We start from the raw sequence: 12623 nt of genomic DNA, 5'->3' as shown, positions 1-12623 counted from the left end.
CAGGCCAGTCTGACAGGTATGTCAAAGGGGATATCTGCACCCTGTATATATTAGCATTTATCTATTTCTGTAACATTTGAATTTGGGTGCACTCTTGGAGGATATTGGGAATTTTATCCAGAAACGTGTCACTGATTAAACCAAACCTTGGTAGCCTAATTCTCATATACCATATTCAATGCAGTATTTTTTTATCTCTATGGGTCTGAACCCTAATCTAATGGCCACTTTACTTGTATATATATTTGTACCTCTTCTCAATCATCATCCCACACTGGATCCTTATCTCCCCTTCTTCAATCGGAGAGACAGGACTCATAATTCCAATGAGGATTCGCCCAGGATGTTTGACAGCAAGTCTTCATTTCTAAGCAGAGTATGTTTAACCTGTAGGTATTTAAATGACTGCATTTGTGCAAGATTAAACTTGTCTTTCAACTCTGCGTACAGTTTGAGGCTGTCTAGCCCCCATACATCTCCTGATTTTGATACTCCTAAGGCATCCCATTTCCTAAATCCTAACATTACGAGTAGGTTGTATGGCAGACTTTCCAAGGTTGAGACATTCTTCCACCCTATTTGCTCAGAAGCCATTTTCCAAACTCTCACAATACTCTAGTCCTTCCAGCAGTGTTTTAGAAATCTTTCACCTATAAATGGTTCTGACAGCCCCTGATGGCCCAACTGTTGGCCATCAGGGAGGGTTACTGCTAGGGGACGAATGCCTAATACTAATCACTCAAGGGAGAGGGATCATCTCTTACAATGCTACTTTATCTATAAGCAAGAGTCTGGGTTTTGTCCTGCTTGCCGTGCCCTCCCAAATTCCATGCGGAGTCTAGAGACATTTTAAAGGAACAGACAACCTTTCTTTGCTATTTTGAGACAAGGATTATTCCTTGAATAAAAAAGTTTTTATTTGGCCCTGTGAAAATGAAGGTCTGATTAGTGACATAAATAGTTACAGTGTCTATCGTTCTGTGAATAGGTCTGCAATATAAAGGAGAACATCGTCAGTATATAGTGGCATTCCATCCTCCCAGTTATGACTCCATCTCAGCCCTCTCATTAAGCTATTTTTTCTGATCCAGCATGCCAAGACAGCATTCCTGTATTGTGCCCCTGTCCAATGAAAACTGCTCTAAAATTACTCCACTGACCTTTACCCATGCTCTGGTGTGTTCATACAGCAGCAAGAACCAAGATATGAACAATGGTCCAAAGCTCATCCTTTCTAGTATAACCATTAGAAATGAGGGTTTGTGCTGGTTCTGGCATCCATAGATGCATCTTAGATTATGTCTTGTTGTTCTAGCTGGCATAAATCATGGCTGATCAGTTAGGATTAGGGAATCCATCATCATTTATAATCGACTGGCCAGTGCCTTCACAAGTATTGTTTCTCCATGTTTAGCAGGGATCTGGGGCTGTATGCTGCTCTCTCTAAGTGACTTGCCTGGTTTGTAGACCAGTACAACACTGGCCATACACAGTTCTAATGGTAGACTAGCCTCCTTTCTAGCCAGCAGCATATTGTGAATGTGGCGTGCAACACACTCTACAGTCTACATGGTTCTAAGCTAGCAAGTTCCTCCAGCTAGCCTATATTTCCAGAAGCATTTAACTTGTGGAGGTGGTGGGCAAAGACCTCAGCTATCTCCGGGTCCTTTTCTACTTCCTGGCCCTACTTCTTGGCCTTCTATGCCCTATACCTTGTTTTGGCCCTCCTCTGTCTTGCTTCACCATGCTAGCAGTTTACCTTTGTTACTACAGCCATCATGAAGTTAGAGCGGTCTACCTAAGAATTTTGTTCTGATTTTGCTCTCTACCAGAGCTTTGCATTCATCCCTCTTAGTTGCAATTATACATTTCAGATTGGGTTGCCTAAGCACCATTTTAACAGTTCCCCAAGTTCCTCTTTAATACCCACTACCTTCCTGATTCGCGCCTTTGTCTTCTCAGAGATTTCAGATCTGGCCCCTCTCATGAACATCTTCAGTGTCTCCTTTATATACACTGGTGACAGGACTGAGCATATATTTTTAGTGAAGTAATGTTCTGTCACAGATATTAAGTGCTGCACTAGGTCCCACATATCTAATCCCAATACGCTGCAATTACTGGATTTCCACTAGGAGAGGAATGATCAGATAACCCCTCAAGATGTAGAAATATTACTGAACCTTTCACGAAACCTTTAGAGCCCAGATATAGTCTAATCTATTATTGAGAAGGAGCATTTTGACATTAAGAAAAAGGGGAACTGGGAAGTGTGAGAGTTTCTGACTCTCCATATATCTTGAAAGCCCATAGCCCTGGTAAATTTTGTTGGTTTAGTTGTTCTTGCTATCTTGTCCCAAGTGTGGTATGACCTATTGAATTGAGTAAATTGCACTAAATAGAAGTCTCCTCCCATGATTCCGCTGCTGCTGGGGTTTGCAGAATTATCACTCATATGTGGTCTTGTGTTAGAAACTGCAATTCAGGAGGTTTATATATTCATCACAATTCCAACTATGCTCCATCCCATTGCTCAGCTACTGCTGCAAGCAGCATCAATCTGTCCACGTTCTATCTACTGTGAACACAAGTTATTTTTTAATGAGAATCACTGTCTCTTGAGCCTGGTGAGTATCCAGCCTGGGCCAGAAGAGTATATTTAGGTCCTCCCAAGAACATAAGGTTATTTCCCTTCATGCGTTTTTCCTGTAGCATCACCACTACCGGCTTATGTTTGTTGCTTGCAGCCCAACCAATTCAATTCACATTCAGTAACAGAACCTTAAGAGTATTTCACATCATATAGATTGTTCTCCACGTTTAGTAGTCCTGGAGCCTCCATCCAGTAGTAATGCCACCAGCCACTCCCATATGTTATCCAAACTGAGGAAGTGCCATGCTTTACCCTCCACCATGACACCACAGTTTTGCCTGGGACAGCATTACATACTTAATCTCTCTCTTTCCAAGTTACCTCCTCACTGCTTTAAAGTTGCATCATTTATTTTTTTATTCAGAATAGGGAAGAAGAAACAATAAGAACAGGACAAAGGAAGAAAAGCGATTGCAAAAAAAAAAAAAAAAAAAATACATTCAACAGAATCAATCCAATACTATACAAGCTCTATTTCACACTTAGATCTATCTCTTCCAACCATTTAGTCCATGGTGCCCAAATTCGTACCCCCCTATGCCTCTTCTTATAGTCTTTAAGTCTGTATAAGCTCAATTCAATATTATGGGCTGCTAATAATCTTAACCTCCATGCTTCAAAAGTCGGGGATCTTTTTTAATCCAGTCCGTAGTTATGCACAACCAGAGTATCGCCATATATAGAAAATCTCTTTTTTTAGTTACATGCCCCATATTTGCCAGCGGGTCCATCACTCCTAGCAATACCATTGTTGGTGATAGTTTCACATTTCCTCCAGTTATATCACTAAGAAACAGTTCTAATTCACCCAGCAATGGTTTCAACCTGGGGCATGTATAGAAAATATGCAATATCTCTGCTTCCATCCCCCCCATATCGATTGCATTTTCCATCAGATCCTCCCTACTTTCTCAATTTTGCTGATGTGTAATATCAAATGCTGTCTTATAATGCTGCGTTTTCAGATTGGCTGAAAGAAAGGTTTTTCCTGCTAGTTCTAGTGACTCTCTCAGCCACCCCCCTCCTTACCCACACGATTAACCCATCTATCATTCTGTTGCCCAAGGTCGTCCTGTTGGGCAACTGTGAACAAGGCATATAATATACCTATCTTCCCCCTGCGATACATAGCCTCTATTAATGTTATCTTATCCACTAATGGCATAACCTGTCTATGACGATGGAGAAAATCACGTATTTGTAAAAACTTTTTTAAAAAATGGGTCCTGGTTAAACCATATTGTATCTGAAGTTCCAGGAAGGATTTACAGACTGAGTTTGCATATAGATCCCCAATCCTCCTTATCCATTGCCGTCACCAAATTACCAGTATAGGATACCTAAAAATATAACAGGGGAGGACTGAGGAACTCAATGGAGTATATGCGGTAATCTTACCCAACTCCATCCTTCGTTTTAGCACCCAAACCCAATATACTGCTTGCAAGGCTTTAAATCTTACTTTTTTAAAGTACCAAGGTTGCTCAAATTTCGACAACCAACCTTTTGCTTCCCTGTTCAACATCATTTCATACAAGGAAGGTTGCGCTTCTTGATTACTCTCTCTGACCTCACCAGTTATCAATCCGTTCATATATAGGAGGCAGTAGGCATAATAATATAGTGTAAAATTGGGAACTGCCCAGCTTCCTCTCGACATTTTGGAAGCGTCATATATTTCATAGCCCTTCTTGGTTTGGCATATCCACAGAAAAAGTTGCTACCTATTGTTTCTAATGTGTTTAACCAGCTTTTTTCAATCTCTAAAGGGATCGCGCGAAACAAATACAGTACTTTTGGCAAGACCATCATTTTCAAAACATTACAGCGACCTTCAAGTGATAAATATAGATACTGCATTCTGTCCAAATCACTCTTCACTTTACTTAACAGAGGAGCTAGATTAAGTTCCACCACCTGGTGATCATTGGCAACTATTTTTATCCCCAGATACATAGCCTCTGCCACCACCAGATTATCCTTAGTCAAGATGTGCACTGAGCATACAATCTGTGTCTTATCCGCGTTTAATTTGTATCCGGGGTATCCTCCAAAGTTTCTAGCCACCTCTTCAATTCCCTTACAGTATTCTCCGGGTCAATTGTTGTTACTGCTACATCCTCCGCATAAGCAAATACCTTATATTCTTCCCCATGATAAGTCACTGGCTTAATGTCTATACACCTCTCCAATTTGGATAAAAAGGGATCTATATATCATGCAAAAAGCAAGGGGGAACACGGACAACCGTTTCTAGTACCCATAGAGATCAATATGATGCCTGATTCTAGCCCTCCCACACAAACTCAAGCTTCTTTGGGGGCTTTATATAGAGATATAACAGTAGTTAAATAATCTTCCCCTACCCCCTTCCATTTTAAAGTTTCCCATAAAAAATTCCAAGACACGCGATCAAATGTCTTTTCGGCATCTAATAGCACCAAGCCCAGAGGTGTCTGATAAGTTTCAGCAAGATGAAATAAGGAAATTATCCTTCTTATATGTTCAACCGTTACTCGACCCGGTATAAACCCATGCTGTCTTTTGCAGACTAACATGGATATAACTCTTGCCAATCTAGTTGCTAAGACCTTTGCATAGATCTTCCCATCTGCATTTAACAAAGAAATTGGTCTATACCAGTGGTTCCCAACCTTTTGTCTTCCCCAGTAATGATAAAGTGGCCCCCCCACTTTATCATTACTGGAACCCGGGGACCCCCACTGAATCGTTACGGGGATCCGAGGACCACCGACTGAGTCATTACTGGGAGCTGGGGATCGAATCTGTTAATATTATTTAATTTTCTGAGTTGTCGCGGTCCCCCAGAGGAGGCTTCACGGACCCCTAGGGGTCCTCAGACCACAGGTTGGGAACCACTGGTCTATACGATCCAGGAGAGTTTGATGGCTTATCTTTTTTTTTTTTTTTTTTAAACACTATGATATTAGCATACTCCCAGGAAGATGGAATCTGCCTACTGTTGTGCCTTACAAAAAGTTTCATGCATGTCCCTTCTTTATAAAACATTTTATAAAACTTCAATGGTAAGGTGTCCGGACCTGCCGCTTTTCCTGCTGCTAATGAGTTCACAGCTTCCAATATTTCTTCTGATTGAATTGGTGCATCCAACATGATTTGATCCTCTAAGGAGACTCTTGATGTTTTTAACCCTCCCAGAAATTCCATGACCTACCTCTGAAGCCCATCAGAAAATACTATATCCCCCTCATGTGACATCATAATGCTCCCCGTCCCTTTAAGACACTTAATGATGGGACTGCGAGGTGTGGCAGGCCGATTGGTTTCGTTGGGAGTATCTATATACGTGTCCTATATTGGGGCCGGAGGAGGGAAATAGGGGGATGTTAGAATGTTAGAAAGTCAGTATGATATGATGCTAGTATGTTTTTATGTTATTAAAAGTATTGTGGTCATGCACCATTATTTTTATATTATTATATTACTGTGTCCCTGTTTTATTGTGTTGGGGTGCGGCACTACTGTACAACCGTATTATAGGACCATGGTTATTTTCTTTCTTCTCTCTTTACTCTATTTGCATTGTTGCTGTATGTTTTAAACGGAGATACTTCGCTAACCTGCATGAATTTATTTTAGCCTTTATGACCGATATCTGAATCTGTGTTGAGGTAGAATCATCCTTGTTTATTATATTTTGAATTAGTTTCATTTCTACTAAATTAAGTGTTGCCTGAAGCTCTTTGACCTCTCTAGTCCTCGCCTTCTGCGAACGCAGACTATAGCTTAAGGTTTCTCCCCTGATGCCCGCTTTAAGTGCATCCCATACGATCCCTATAATAGCCGTGCTTCTATTAACCTCCAAAAATTGTTGAATCCATATCTTCATATGTTCCACATATCCAGGATCGACTAATAATTTCTTATCAAATGACCAAGCATTGCGTGGCTTTACTAGTCCCTTTACCAAGACGTTTAGAACTAATGGATTGTGATCCGAGAAAAACCTGGGTATGAGATCTATACTTAGCAGAGATTAAAATAAAATAGTCCAGTAGTACTAATTTAGCATGCAGGGAGGAATAGTAGGTAAAACCAGGGTCTTGAGCCATAAATTTCTCCCAACCATCTACCAGGCCATGATCCCTTACTAACCTTCTTACAGCCTTCCAAACTTTGGGTTTCCATCCCGATACTGATCCTGATTACCCGCATTCCTTCCCACTTCTATACGGATATTCAAATCTCCAGGTAATACCAGCTGTAATGTCCATGCCATCAATTCAGAATTTAGGGTATCCAACACTTCGGCCTCATCAAAGTTCGATCCATAAATGGTACAAAGAGTAAACCTCATTGTTCCTATTATACATTCTAGAATAACCCAACGCCCATCCTTATCCACCAGTGAGCGACCGATTTGAGAGCAAGAATTTCTGGCTAGTATCGCCACTCCCTGTGTTGACACTTTCTGCTGAGTGCAGGCTAAGGGTATCAGCCCTAATTCTTTTAAGAGCCCTTGCCTTTCCCATGAGATGTGAGTCTGTTGCAAACAGTATAAATCTGCCTGAATTAGTTTAAGTCCTAATGCTACTTTTCTCCTCTTTTGGGGGTTATTGAGACCGCATATGTTCATTGAGCATATCTTTAAATTACTAGCCATTCTTTCTTTTCTAAACATCTACCTTTCTTTGATATCGCCATATCTTCTTTGACCAATCCTCTTCTTCTGCAATTCGACCCGTCTTGTACTAGCTCTCTCCTCAGTCCTTTCCCACAGCCTCATTTGTCCCTTTATATATTTAACCTGAATGTCCTTCCCACTATGCCTCCTGTTTTCTTTGCCTACCTGACATTTCCCCACCCCTTCCTTACCGCCCCCCCAAACCCCTTCCCTTCCAATCCCCAAGTCCCTCCCCCCACTCCTATAATCAGCTTCATGGAAAGTATGGGACTACGCTGTCCCATGGCGATGGAACCGTGGCTCCCCCTGTCCTACCCAAGCCGTACCCGTGGTGTGCCCCACACCCCTCAAAATATCCTAAAGTGCTTGTTCACAAAAACAATTACTGACAATAAATACCCTCATTTCTGTGTCCCGTGATAGAGATAGAGAGGGAAAACACAAGTGTCTCTTTACAATTCAAAAAAAAGAGAAAAAAAAAACCTCTACTATCAGCGTCAAAATCTGGCCATGAACTCCTTTGCTTTTACTTCAGATGTAAAGTACTAGGTTTTGCCTTCAGCTATCACCTTTAGCTTGGAGGAATTAATTAAGTAGACCTGCCCCCCTTTGTTCTGCAGGGGCAGAATTAATTGACGAAGTATCCATCTTTTTTCCACTGTTGTCAAAAAAGTCGCACCCCCTGGCAGTATGCTTGCGATCAGGACAAGCAAGGTCATATACGGCATGTCTTGCCTGGAAGTTGAGGAGAGAGATTAACATAGCCCTAGGCTTAATATTGCCTGCTAGTGAAGATTTAACTGTTCTATGGAAGGGAAACCGATGTGCCCTCTAAATTTCTCTCTCCCATTCCCACTGGTTCAGATCCGGAAAGGCCTTGTTAAACAAAGCCATCACAAAACCACGTGGATCAGATCCCTCAACCCCTTCCGGTATGCCCAGCACTCGTAAATTGTTACGTCTCAGTCTATCTTCTAAGTCCGTCAGCTTCCATTGGGCATCTTCAAGTTTTTTTTTCCATCATGTCCCCGGGTGCTTTCTGAGATCCTCCGTCATCTTCCAATCTGGAAATTCGGGTCTCTGCCTCCTGTATACGTGTCGCAAACTCGAAGCATGTTTTTGCCACCCAGCGACTTTGAGTATGCATTTTACGACAGGCTAGCTGGGTTCTACGACTCTCAGTCTTAGACTCCTCTCAATGTTCCATTATGCTTTGGTAGATAGTTTCCAGGGAAACTGGACTGGGTTGCATTTCAATATTACCATTCATGGCCGGATCTTCCATAAATTGAGTGTTTGTATAATCCCACTGAAGGTCCTTAGTTTCCCGAGACATTGGTGGGTGTGTAGCTGGATTAGATTGTGCATGCCTTTTTTCTGCTTTTTCCTTACGGTGGTAACTTTATCGTTCTCTACTTGTTCCTGTTCTGAGGCTAGGTAAGACGTTTCAGACCCCAGTTCTAAAGAGATCTTCCCTGTCTCTGAATCCGATCCCTCATTGCTCGTCCAGCTCGAGTGATCAGATAGGGAAAAAAATGTATCACTCTGCCCCTGATCTTTGTCAAGAATTGAGATTAGCCTCGGGTCTTCTCCATTAATATAACTTGAATTGTCAAATGTTTCCCAAGCCATAGCTTGGCTTCCTTCACTATTGCTGTCAGGGAGCTGTTGCTGTATGCTTTCTTGTTGTGTTGGTGGCCCGTCACCGCCGGATTGCCTAATGTTCATAATATCTATAAAATGGCCTGAGAGTGAAGGAGTAAAACAATCGTAGGCCAGCAATGAAGTCTCACCCGGCACTTTACTGCCCAAACTCTCCACTCCTTTCTCCAATCGAGATTCTGTCCCAGTCCCGGTCCCTTTAGGCAGTAATCTCTCTTGTTCCACTACAACAGATGAGCCCACCATCCCTGTTCCGCTTCGTTCTCTTTCTTGGGATTTTTTCTATAAGAATCTATCAAGCAGCAGGTTTTTAATTTTGCAATTACCTTCTCGTGTGTTCCTCGTATGACTTCATGCTGCAGCGTAACTTCGTGTGAAGCTCAAAGCCGACCGGCTATGCTCACCTTGTCTGTTTCCCCCATACTGTGGGAAGCGCTGCCTTAGCTCCCTTCGGCAGCATCCGTCCAGCTTTTAGCCATGGGAGAACGCTGCTACAATGTAGCCTGCGCACAGACTGCTGGAAGAAACAAAGTATTGTTACAAGTGTAACTTGCAGGGATTGAAGTCTCCGAGCTTCCCCACAGCAGAAATCAAGGCGCATTCCGCAAACAAGAATCAAAACAATACAGGATTAGGGAGTCCGTAACTGCATAGCTGGGATCGGGCAGGTAGGATCACTCACAGCCGTCTCACGCAGCCACTATCTTGCTTTCCTGTCGGTGCTAAAGTTGCATCATTTCTGTTGGACAGCTTGAACATAGTCCAAAAGGAAAAGGACTTTGGCATCTTCACATAAGAATCAATCCCTGATTCTGGCCACCTGTAGTATTGTATCCTTGTCTTTATAATTGAGAAGGCGTGCTATGATCTCCCCTGGCAGTAACCCTGACTAGGGTATAGGAACCAGTGCTTTATGAGTTCTTACAACAGAGTACAATTTTGGCAAGTCTTTCAGGAGCATGTGTTGCAAATCAGCTTTTTGAGAAAGAGTTCTCTGCTTTGTCCTTCTACTCTTTCCGGGATTCAAAAATGGAGACATTAGTACATCATTTTTGTCACTCTGTATTTTTACCCCTAGTTTTAGTGACACATATTGGAGTCATCTTAGCCCTTAAAACCTTATATACTTTACATATTGGTCATCTTAGCCTTTAAGACCTTAGATACTTTATACAACTTTCTAGTTGCCTTTCCCACATTTCGTGGATGTCAGTGCAGAGGAAGTTAAGGTCCGTGCCCATCAAGGCTAGTGCATTCTCTTGTGCAGTCCAATATTTCTTTATCAGTGCCAGCACATTACACATTGTTGGTTCTGGAGAGTCCCCTTCTTCAGCCTGGTCTACTAGTAATGAATGGGTGGTTCTAATTCCTCTTCCTCACTTGCCTCCGTGAAGATCCCCACCACCAACTACATCTTTTCAGGACCCAGTACTGCTCTTGTCTCTGCCCATTACCTCATGAATGGTGTAATCAGTTTGTACAGAAACTGTGTTCTCCACAGGTTCTACTCACCCAAGGCTGGCAGTTCCTGCCTGAAGTAGTGTTCCATTTGTGAGTCCGTCTACTTGCTGGGTCTAGGCCTCTTGCGTCTTCACTTAAGTATCACCAAGGCTGCAGCAACTGTGGTTGACGTCCAGGACATGCTCTGGGCCTTTCTTTTCGTGCTTAGGGGAATGTTACTGCTTTTGCTGCCTTTTTTTAACTGTGCCCTCATGTTTCTTGAAAAACAATTAATTCAATGTCTACACATAATTTTGTATTCAATGCATCCCATCATCTGAAAGGAGTATCAATCATTTGTCACTCAGAATACAGTCTATCACAGAAGCTACAATTTCCTTCTTAAAAATATTTTTTCTACAGGGGTATTTTCAGACAAATACACTTCATGCCTAATTTATATAACTGCTTGCATTTAAAAATATACCCAAAGGAAATGTTATCTCTAATAAGAATGCTTCCTTCTGTTTTGTGAATAACAAAGAGAATCCCGTTATTGAGATGTGGTATTCCCCATCTGTTCTGTAACATTAGGGCCACTTGTCAGCTTTCCTCTTTCACAGAGAGTTGGAAACTCACATTTATTCTCATCTTCTATTTTTCCTTTATTCTGGTGTATGTCTCATATCTCCTTCATATTCCTCTGGGGATGCTGTCTTATATGCTTTCATATCCTCCTTCCTCCAATCAACCTCAATTTCTCTGTAGCTGGTGTCCTGGTAGCTTTGTCCATTTCATCTTCACTTCCTCCATATAGGTTCTCATTGACTTTACTTCCTTTTAGGCTGCCATTTTCTGTCTTGGTGCCCTATTTATACAATGCTCTTACTCCCTTTTTCTGTATCCAGTGTTTCTCATTTCCAACTTTTTACTCCATCTTTTGGGGTAATTAATGTAACCCTTTCTTTTCACTGCCTCTTTGTTTATTTACTTTTATTGCCACGGATATTGGCTACTTGTGTTATCTTCTTTTGGTAGGGTTTGTGTTTATTATATTCTCTTCTATGCTTTCCCTGGTGTCCGTTCTTGCATCCCATCTCTTTTCCACTGGACCCTATTTTCCAAGTGCTTACTCTTCTCCTGTGATTGTTGCATCATGTTTCCTCCTTTTCCCAATACATTTGTTAATCTGGGCCTCTTCTTTTCTCCCCGTCAGCTGACTGCCCCCACTCAGTCTTTTTTCTTGAGTTGATGTTTTACGTCGTCCCCTCTTATTAGTTTTCTACAGTCAGTATCTCACATTCCCAATCTAGTACCTCTTCCTCTGGAGTAATCTTACTTTGCTATTTCCTCTCTAAATTCCAGTGTTGTTGTGACAGGAATATGCCCCCCTTCTCTCTTGTCCTAGAAAAGTTTCACACTTTCAAATATTTTAAGATTTGTTTCCTAGCACCACAACTGCTACTCAGTGACAGAACCTGCACCTGTGGAGCTTTCTACTGCCAGGAACCACTCAGCTGTACTGTAACATGGCTTTTCATGTTTGCTCCCCCAGGTCCCCTTTCACCGATCTAGTGCTGTTGTCTCCAGCCCATGCTTCTTTGCCCTGGTGTGTTGCACTTTTGTTGCTCTCCCCCGCACCCTCTCTCCTGTCCAATGGTGTGTCTGCTCTATTATGGATGCCACTCGCCCCTTCCACACCCTCTGCTCCCTGCCCTCGTCCGGTCTCTTGGTATTTCTGTTCTGTAGTTGCTGCCCCCTGTCCTTTCACCACTCCCTAGTGTGTCTGCTCCATCGTTCCTCCGGAGCAGTATCATTTAACGCTCAATTTATGTGAAAAATATATTCCATATGTGTTTATTTGTATTAAGGTGTGTGCATTTTATGTAGTAAAAGTAGTAATTGGCTATATGTATTCACTTCAATGGAAGCCACCCGTACAGTTAGCTGAGTTATAATTCTGTATTCATCATAAAATAAATGTATGCTTACCGTAAACTGTATTGATATAATCATTTATCCTATCATCATTTAATACAGTTATGTACCTGATGTAGTCTAACTTGTAAGCAGGCATCAGAGCACGTTAACTTTTAAAAAATATTCTGCTAGTGTCATTTTTTCTCTTTTCTGCAGGTGGCTTGTCAGTGCTTCTCACGTTAGAATGGCTTGTTGTTCAACTGGTAAAGGTTAGGGAAGACT

The sequence above is a fragment of the Pleurodeles waltl genome, chromosome 1_1, assembly GCF_031143425.1.
Source record: "Pleurodeles waltl isolate 20211129_DDA chromosome 1_1, aPleWal1.hap1.20221129, whole genome shotgun sequence".
Taxonomy (NCBI): Eukaryota; Metazoa; Chordata; class Amphibia; order Caudata; family Salamandridae; genus Pleurodeles; species Pleurodeles waltl.
The sequence above is the reverse complement of the archived record's forward strand: the minus strand, read 5'-3'. Positions refer to the sequence as shown.